This window comes from Streptopelia decaocto (genome assembly GCF_964273445.1).
Source record: "Streptopelia decaocto genome assembly, chromosome: 6".
NCBI classification, from domain to species: Eukaryota; Metazoa; Chordata; class Aves; order Columbiformes; family Columbidae; genus Streptopelia; species Streptopelia decaocto.
This window is the reverse complement of record NC_138660.1, coordinates 41,272,535-41,281,935: the sequence shown is the minus strand read 5'-3', so window position 1 is coordinate 41,281,935 and position 9,401 is coordinate 41,272,535.

Here is a 9,401-nt window from a genome sequence, read left to right as displayed (position 1 = left end):
ATTTTTTCTCAGTAGGCAAGGCAGATTGAAAGTGGAGTAAACCCAGTATCTATTAAGGTATACCACTATTTAAAATTCTTCCCATTCTCCTTAAATGTTTTCTGGTTTGGTCATTCTGTTTGGTTTTTTTGTTTTTAAAGTGTTCAGTATCACCTAACGTCCTTCTTTAAATTCTAATTAATTGTTAAATATTTCAAACAATGTGGCTCCATTAAAAATCCAAACTTTTCTTATAAGTAACTTCTAAATTCTTCATCCTGGGAACAGCTATTCAGCATAACACTTCTTGGCACTTAGGGCTTCATCCTGAAATGAGTTTATGCTCTAGGATAAGTCTGACTTTGTCACCTATACAGAGTGCTGATTATTCCCATATATTCCACTACCCACACAATATTTTTCAAATAGTTTACAGTAGTTTTGTTTTTTATACGTAACATATAAACAGAATCTGATCAAGTCCAAACTTAATTTGGAAACTAGTATGGGTTTCAACACAAGCTTGCTTAAGCATGTAGGCACTTTTCTACAGATTCCTAGTGATTTATACCTGGTCCTAACCAAAAATCTATAAAAATCTAGTACTATTTAATTAGAGAAGCTGTTTTACAAAAACTCAGTATCTGTATTGCATCATCATCTCCGCTTTGCTTTCTAGAGTCTCCTAATCTGTTTTTAGTGTACAATTTTAAAACACAGTTCTCTGAGACGATTCAGCCTTTGCCAGTTTTTCCCCATTATTCTTGTTTGATTTTCATTAACAATTTCTTAAGCTTTTCTGTCTATACTTGCAATATTTGATCTTTGCTTTACTCCTTCCCAGGAATGATGCTAACTTCAAAATTATTTTTTTTAGAGTTTAACTACAAACTCCTTATTTGACATCATACATATGAAACATAGAATTCTACAATATAAAGAAATGCTACTAACAATAATTATAATATCTCGGATGATTATTAGCTAATACAATATGCTTATGCGCATATATATAAACTTGTATTTCTGTACTCACACACAAACTGACACACACTTAAATTTATACAAATGAGACATGAAGTTCATTAAAATAACAGAAGTCCTCCAGCAGCAAGACTTTCAAGGCTGTATTGCTTATATTCCCTACAGAAAGAATGCAGTCACCCAAATAATTCTTTCCAAGCTAAATCTTGCTCATCTTGCTAATCACACTTGTAATCAACAGTCATTCGACTGAAATTACCCACAAAAGAAAGGCAGCAGAATTTCGCTTTGTGGACTACTATTCATTTAAACAAATAAGATGGAGATCATATGTCCAAGTTATTATATAATAAGATGATAATTACTTTTATTACTGTTAAAAATACCAAATATAATTGGAAAATAAAAATAAATTTTCTGATTATTACACTGAATAATAAATGCTTTTTATTTCCCAATATCACATGTGAACAAAATGTCTCAATTTTTCAGTCATATAAATATGTATTTTATTCTCCAAGGTGTTAGCTGCTAGCTTTATTAAAAAATAAATAAAGGTAGAGTACCAAAGGAGGAAGCATACAGTCTACAGAAGTCTATCCTAGTGCATGATTGAAAATAAGCATGACAAAGTCTCCTGGCAACACTTTGTGTAACAATGCAGTAAACAAATAAGTGTAAGTTACATGCACAGTAAGTGAATGCTAGAGCCTTCATTTCTTACCTAAAAATAAAACCTAAGTAAAATTAAAAAAAAAAAAAAAAGAACAAGTAATAATCATCTTACTCTGATTTTTAAAAAGATCATGACATCCTTCTAGTTAATATAATTTTTAATCAGATATCTTAATGTAATTTCTGCAGTAGCTTTTGAACTCATGGAGTAAATCTAATAGCTGCAAGGGCTGGCTATGAGGCCCTTTCAGCAGGTATTTGCCAAACCTGTCTGTTCTGCTTTAATTGTGGTGAATACGCTATAAATTCTTTAACAGTTGGGACAAACTTAACACTCAAATTCTGCTCACCAGTAAGCCTGGCACAGACTGTGACACTACTGTTCAGGAGCTTGGCTGTGGGGTTTTTTCTCAGTGGGACAGATACCTCAAGAATCTTTGGAGTCTGACAGCCAACGTCTTAACCATACTCGTTATGCCTAAGGATTGCTTTAAATTTTGAATTGTCTCTTGAGTTTTGAACACTATTACTAAAAGGATTTTGACCGCACTTAATCAAGGATTAAATTATAAGCCTGACATTGACATGAACAGTGAAAATGGGGCAGATCAATTTATGACACTCCCCGATTTAACCAATGCCATGTGCAAATTAAAATGGTCTCAAATAACCATTTTGGGGATTAATTACTTACCACTTGCTGCTTTCTGTATGCTATAAACACACATTGCTACTGCAATATAAGTTATTCTGCAGAGTGTTACCTAAACAAAACGTGGCTGTGTTTCCTTTTTACCTTGCACTTGTGCTAGGAAACTAGTTCTCCTAGTCCAATACATTAAAAGAAGCAAAGAAACATTTATTCCTTAAAAATTCCTCCCAAATGCTTAGCTGTTCACCTGTAACAACTGAGAAACAAGTTCCCAAGAGATTTTGTTACACACTGCATTTTCTTTTTCCTCTCTAAAAAAGTACACACCCAACTCCTCCTTGATCAGCAAACAGTAGGAGACAAATCCATCCCATCTTGTTATGGAAGGCGGTATGATTTCAGAAAAGAAAGTAACTTCTGCCACATACATCAGCATTTGAAACAAATTGTTTTTTCTTGTTTATACTTCTTTGCATGTTGATTGCTGGGCTTCATTTATCAAACACAGAGACAGCATATAGAGCTAGATGACCTTTGATCTGACTCCATGCAGACTTGTATATTATCTTGTGTGTGTAACTTGTGTGCTATCTTATGTTCTAAACTACTTTTTTCCTTCCTGACAAAGTGCCATGTATCAGAAGTAGCAGAATTTTCATTGTACCAGTTTGGTCCTGTAATTCAGATATGAGTGTACCAATATAGTTTTATGACTGAGATAACATTATCAATTATTTTTGGTGCGTTACAAGGAAGAGCCATATCCATGTAATATACACATAGTCCACACTAGAAAAATCTACCACATTCCTTAGGCACCTGTTTTCAGCTTCCATATCAAGGACTGAAATTCATTATCCCCCTGATAATCATTTTTCAACATATCATTGAGGATGGAAACCAGCTGAGAAGGCTAAGAAGATACAAAGAGAGTGAAAAACAGTTGCCAGTTTTCCCTTCCTTTGAGAGAACTTTCATCCTTTTGGAATGGAATAGTTCTAGACGTTTATGTTCCTTCATTACAATTCATTGTAATGCCTCTCTTTTTTTTGTTCTGGTCTGGAGAAAGCAAATGTCGTCACACCTTGCTCATGTTGCTTGCAATTCTAGCAAGGAGGAGTAACTCCCCAGTTTAGTTTCATAAACTACTAGTGCTAGGCCACTCTAAATTTTTTTTCCTTTATGTTAATGTAAAGGTGACAGTAATGTAAGTATCATTTTAACCTATTGAGACTGTAAGTACAATTTGGCAAATGTTGTTTATTCTAAGTTCAATATTCTTATTTCAGTCTTTCGTTGCTAATCAAAGTCACTACTTCTGAGTATGCCTGTCAAGTTACACTGACACTTCCATGGTCCTTTTAAAATGTTTTAAAAGTTTGCTCTAACAGCATTAAATGAACTTGTAATGTCTGTAGGCTGAGATTTTCATTTACAGGTATCTAATGTTAGTTTTGGATTTTTATTTTTTTTTCAGACAACTACCTTACTGTCTTGATTTCAGAAATGCTAAATACCAAAATCTTTCATGAAAGAAATGTTGGTGTACTTATAAAAATAATATTTTGCTCTAATGTTCAATGTTGCAAAATTGTACAATTTATCTAGGCTACCTCTGTCATATATGCTAATGTATATCACTGGCAGAAAGACCTTTTTTAAGATGTCACCTAAACTATTGGTAAGCTTCTGAGCCAGCAGCTATGTTTTGCTAAATATCCATCAGTTAAAATATACACCAGGAATTATTTAACGATGTCTCTCCCTCCCTTGTTATTCTTGCTCTAAATGATAAACTATCACATTCAAAAATGAGCACTGTGAATACTAGGAACTCCATCAACATTACTGCATTTCAAGTAACTGTGTCAGCTACAGATAATACTGACTAGTAACATTCAAAGCCTACCAACATTTACATTGTTGGTTTCTTAGCTTCTAGCGCGTCTGCCTTGGAAGGGACGGAAACCTTTTGAGGACTATTATAATATCTGAAAGATGAGGTTCTTAAACCTCCCGGTAGTTATAGCCCTTTTGTACTACTACACATCCTTCTTCCATAATTATAACAGCTCTAATTATTCCAAAAATTGTGGCAAAAGTGGGAAAGTGTACAGGATCAGTGATGGTGATTCATATGAGGATAGTTGAGGAGAACAGTTAAATCTCGGTGATATTTAGACTTTAAATAAGATGACAATCATAGTAATGCACAGGACACAGCAACTTGCAACTAGTGCATTCTGCCTTTCTAAAGGTTTGATGTTGACATGACAAATGGAACATGCTTTTGTCCTGTGATATTCCAAAGGAAATGTTTAATGAAATCTATTTGTCAGCTTTTCTTTCAGAGTTCACCTAACTGTGGAATCCTTAGTCTGCTGCCTCATGAGAACTTGAACAGAATATCTTCCTTCTGGCTACTGAGATGAAGTGTTAAGGCCACCAAGCAAACATGATGGTTTATAACAATCAACATGAAAACTGCGATAAAATTAAAATAGATACAAATTCACTACTCAGTGCAGTAATTTTTTTTGTAATGAGTAGTTTTCTGACTGTGGCTTCATAAAGCAAAAATAGTAATGCTCATAGGCAGAACATATGAAGAAAAGTCAAGATTCAAAGTTCTGTTCCTCACTCTGCCAAGTAACACAACTTGGGCTTACATTTCATCTCTGTATTTATCTATCTCAGTCAGGCATTTTGAGTTCTATGGACCCTCAAAGCATTCCAAGCAGTCAGTATCATATTCATCATAAAATGATGGTGAACAAGTATAACCCTCAAGACTGAAAACTCCAATAAGATTTCAGTTGTTTGGGTCCCAGGTTGTTTTGCCATGTGTGTAGACTGAGTTCTATCAAAGCTTCAGGTAGAGGGAAGAAAAAACAAAAAAAAGGCTAGAGAGGAATAAGGACAATGGGTAAATGGGAAGCCCTTGGTATAGCCTAAGACACAAAGAATGAAGTATAAAAATAAGTGACGGCCAACAAACTGTCTGATAATGTGGCCTCTAGCACATCAGAATTTGAAAACCTAAGGGTTTTCTTTCAAATAATTCCCCTCTTCAAACCTGGAAAAACTAAATTTTCTCTCCTTAGTGTCCAAGTGGCTGTATTTGCTCATGAGCAAGCACTAAGTTCAAACATCTGTAACAATGGGAACAAAGAGACAAAAAGCACTTGAGAGCAACACATTTAATAAATCAATCTAGGTAAGATCCTAATCCCACTGGGCATCTTAGAACAAACAGCCTTACCTTCACTTTTGCCTCAGAAAGCCTTGCAAAGTTACGAGGCATTTTCCCCTCTCCAGCCTACTTAGCCATGTCCTGGTCTGCCCAAGCTCACACTTTGGCAGGTCTATTTCATGTCTGCGGGAACATGCTTTGTGAGACTGCAACCCACCTCAGGTGAAATGCCCTAGTCCCCAAGTCTAGCAGACCTGTATTAGAGAAACACAAGCAGGCTGCTACTTCTGTATCTTCAGCCCATCCTGCTTGGGCGTGCCTGCTCCTTGAAAGTAATCTAATCTCTGTGGTTTATCTTCAAGAAAATATCAGTTGTACATAGTATAAAACACAGTACTTACTGTCAGGGAGGTACTTCCAGCAGGAAACAGAAGCAAGCGCTTCATTAGTCTTCTCCAGGCTCCCTAGCTCAGCTTGCAAAAAGCAGACTACAGGGCAGGCTGACTCTTCACTCAGGGTGTATTTGGTGCAGTTCTCTTTTCCTTTTCTTGTTAGGCAGAAATATTAGCACTGATCCGATTTTGCATCAGGATGCCACAGTCCAGGGTAACGCAAATGAGCCATAGGTTCAGCCAGTGTTCATGTCAGGGAGGTACTTCCAGCAGGAAACAGAAGCAAGCGCTTCATTAGTCTTCTCCAGACTCCCTAGCTCAGCTTGCAAAAAGCAGACTACAGGGCAGGCTGACTCTTCACTCAGGGTGTATTTGGTGCAGCTCTCTTTTCCTTTTCTTGTTAGGCAGAAATATTAGCACTGATCCGATTTTGCATCAGGATGCCACAGTCCAGGGTAACACAAATGAGCCATAGGTTCAGCCAGTGTTCATGAGCAGTTCAAAGCCACTCATAAGTCTGCTCCTTAGCAGCATCAACAGAAGGGCTTCCAGCTTCACACTGCAAACAAAACATTTGTTCTTGTAAGACAGAGCACTTCCATTTTTAAGATCCCTGAACATTCATTGCTCAAAATGTATACCTGGAAATCTGATTCCATGTTCAAACTTTATGGTTACTATAGTAAAGCTGTGTGTTGGTTATTCAAAGCATGTGAGGGACTGCTGTGCCAGCTTATTAAATCTGTTTAACAAAAGAGACTTTGTAAACAAGAGACAAAACCAAATCTTTTAGTTCTACCTTTCTAAGTCAAACTACTATTCACATGAACTTCTCAACTCTCTTTTAAACTCTAGCAAAGTGCACAAGGTGCACTAAGGAATCAAAGATCGTGAGAATTAAAAGTCAAACTGTGTTCTCAGCCACAGCAACATTAGAGTTACTTCATTTTTACGCTGAAGAATACAAAGTGGACTAGGAAAAGTCTATTTTTAACCCCCCTTTTATTTAAATAATCAGATGAAAGACTATGCTGGGAGCATTCTACAAAGAAACTGCTTGGTCCAGCACTTTTAGAAGCTTTAAGCAATGCAATTAGATTGTAAAAACTAATGATAGTACACAAGTTCTCAGCTATTTTCACAATAGCCTTAGGATCTCTCATGTGAAAGTGATGAAATTCTGCTTTTAATTAGAAAATTAAGAAGTTTATGCATCTGCCACATGCAGAAGTTTTGTGCAATGGAGTTTTTACATTGCTTTGACAGTGTATCAGAAGTAAATACTGAAAGAACTGACTGTATTTCAAGCTCATAAAAGTGCTCAGACTTCTTGTTTTGTTTATAGTAATATGACTTTTAAAGCAGAATGATTATAGGGTTTGCAAGGTTTCTTGTGCAATTGATAATCTAGATACGTAACCAAGGAAACCAAATCTTTACATAGATTTGGTATATAGATCCAGATCCCTGGTTGTATAAACTTACCTAACTCCCTTCAAAACCTAATCTTGCAATCAAATTAGTAGGATTACCATAAAGCAAAACCAATTACTTTGAGCAATTTGAATTTTCCTGGACTGGTATGAGTTGGTAAGTTATTAAATTTTAGGTTCCACTGCGAAGTCAATGTAGACTTTACTGATACATCTCAGAATGTTCTCACATGGATTCTTAAGTTACAATGTCTGAATACAAAATAACCAAGGATCAGAATTTAAAATATTCCAAAAAAAGACAAAATCACAAATGCAAATACTTCCTGACCATGCTCTCCCCCTTCTAGAGATCTCATCTACCTGTCCCATGTCCCAGGCTCCATTCTCTCTTTGACTATCCTGAGATTCACCAAGCGGCCAGCACAGTTTCAGCTTGCTCTCTTGTGGCCAACATTAGAGCTACAATTGTCCTTTACCGTTTAGTTCCAAGGACCTTCAAGAGTGGTTCTTCTAAAAGCATAACAAGTTTCCTCAGATTAGAGTAACTTACAACTGAAACTAGTAAATTGCTCAAATTTGAAGCCACAATCAAGTTATCATGGCTTAACATGTTACCGAGCATCAGCTTAGATGCAGCACTGAATAGAAGCAGATTTCCAGCCCACAGCAAAGCACAGAAACTTGGCACTAAGTCCCAAAGGCATTATCAATGCTACCCTGTACCTCTCGCATTTATCTGTAAAATCACCTAACACAAATGTACTGCCAACGTCTTCAAAAAAGGTCTTCAAGACTGATAGCGGTTTTCAGAAGGATGGCCTAACATCTTCAGCATGCTTTTAACAACAGCCTGTCAGAGCTTGAGCTTCATTATTTGAGGATACTGTTTCGCTCATGTGTTTGCTAACACATAATGGCAACTTCAAATATTTTCTGGTACCAGTAAGGACTGCCTTTTGTTTGTTGGGTCCTTTGTCTTATTTTGTATATTTCTAAAGATCACAGATGCTGAAAAGCTGAGGACTTTAAAAGACTCTGAAATATTCATTTATACTTTATTAATGTTGTGTCAGGCATTATTAACGTCCCAAAAATAGTTTTATGCTAGAAATAGTTTACAGCACCAGAGCTGGCACAAGAGAAGTGCAGAAGCACCATCAGATCAAACAGAGATGTATCAATCACTGAACTGCACTGCCCACTAAGTTGTCAGCCAGTCACATCACCACCCCTTGTGAAGAAAGTGCAAACACGCAGCAAACAACAGAACTACAGCAGCCCTGAAAAAAAGGTTGAATTAAGACATCACAACTTCGCAGAGGGATATAAAAAGTTGTCTACAAAAGGTTCTATAAAAGGTGCCGACCTTTTCCTTTGTTGAGTACTAAACACAGTTGCTCTTATTGTGGGTATGAATGTGGGTAACTTCATGAGTAATCATGTTGCAGGAATTAGTTTATTATAAAAGGGACTAATCAAAAGCACATTCCATATCAGCAGAAGCATTAACAATTTGTAACAAGACCAGAAGTTTAAAACATTCCACATTCACTATTGTACCTCAACACCATTATCATCACTCTTATGAACCAGCCCATGAAACATTCTTATAAACAGAGTGAGAAATTTTTATTAAACATTAACTGTATTTATTACTGAACATGAAAAGGATCATCAGTACAGAAATTATACTTTGACTACTGGGTTACTTGATCACCAGCCTTTGTAACATATCAACAGCAAATAAAATACTCAGGCATCAGAGGGTTGGAAGGCACTCAGATTAAACAAGTTACTCCTCAAAAGAAGAATGACGAACTACAAAGCATGCTGAGGAATAGTATCAAAACTCTTGCATGTGGCCCAGATATGCATATTTCTTCTGGAATTTGAAGAACAAGGCCCAGAACCTCTCCGATCCCTAGGCAACAGTTCCCCAGCAGCTTCGGATAATCTGCGAGAATCACATAAGCACTGGTATTAATACAGGGCAGAGAAAGCCAGATCTGGTACCTAACATGGTCTCACAATCAGCTGTGTTAATGCAAGGGTGGAGGCAAAAGTGTGTGGTTGAAGGTAGAGGGAAGAGA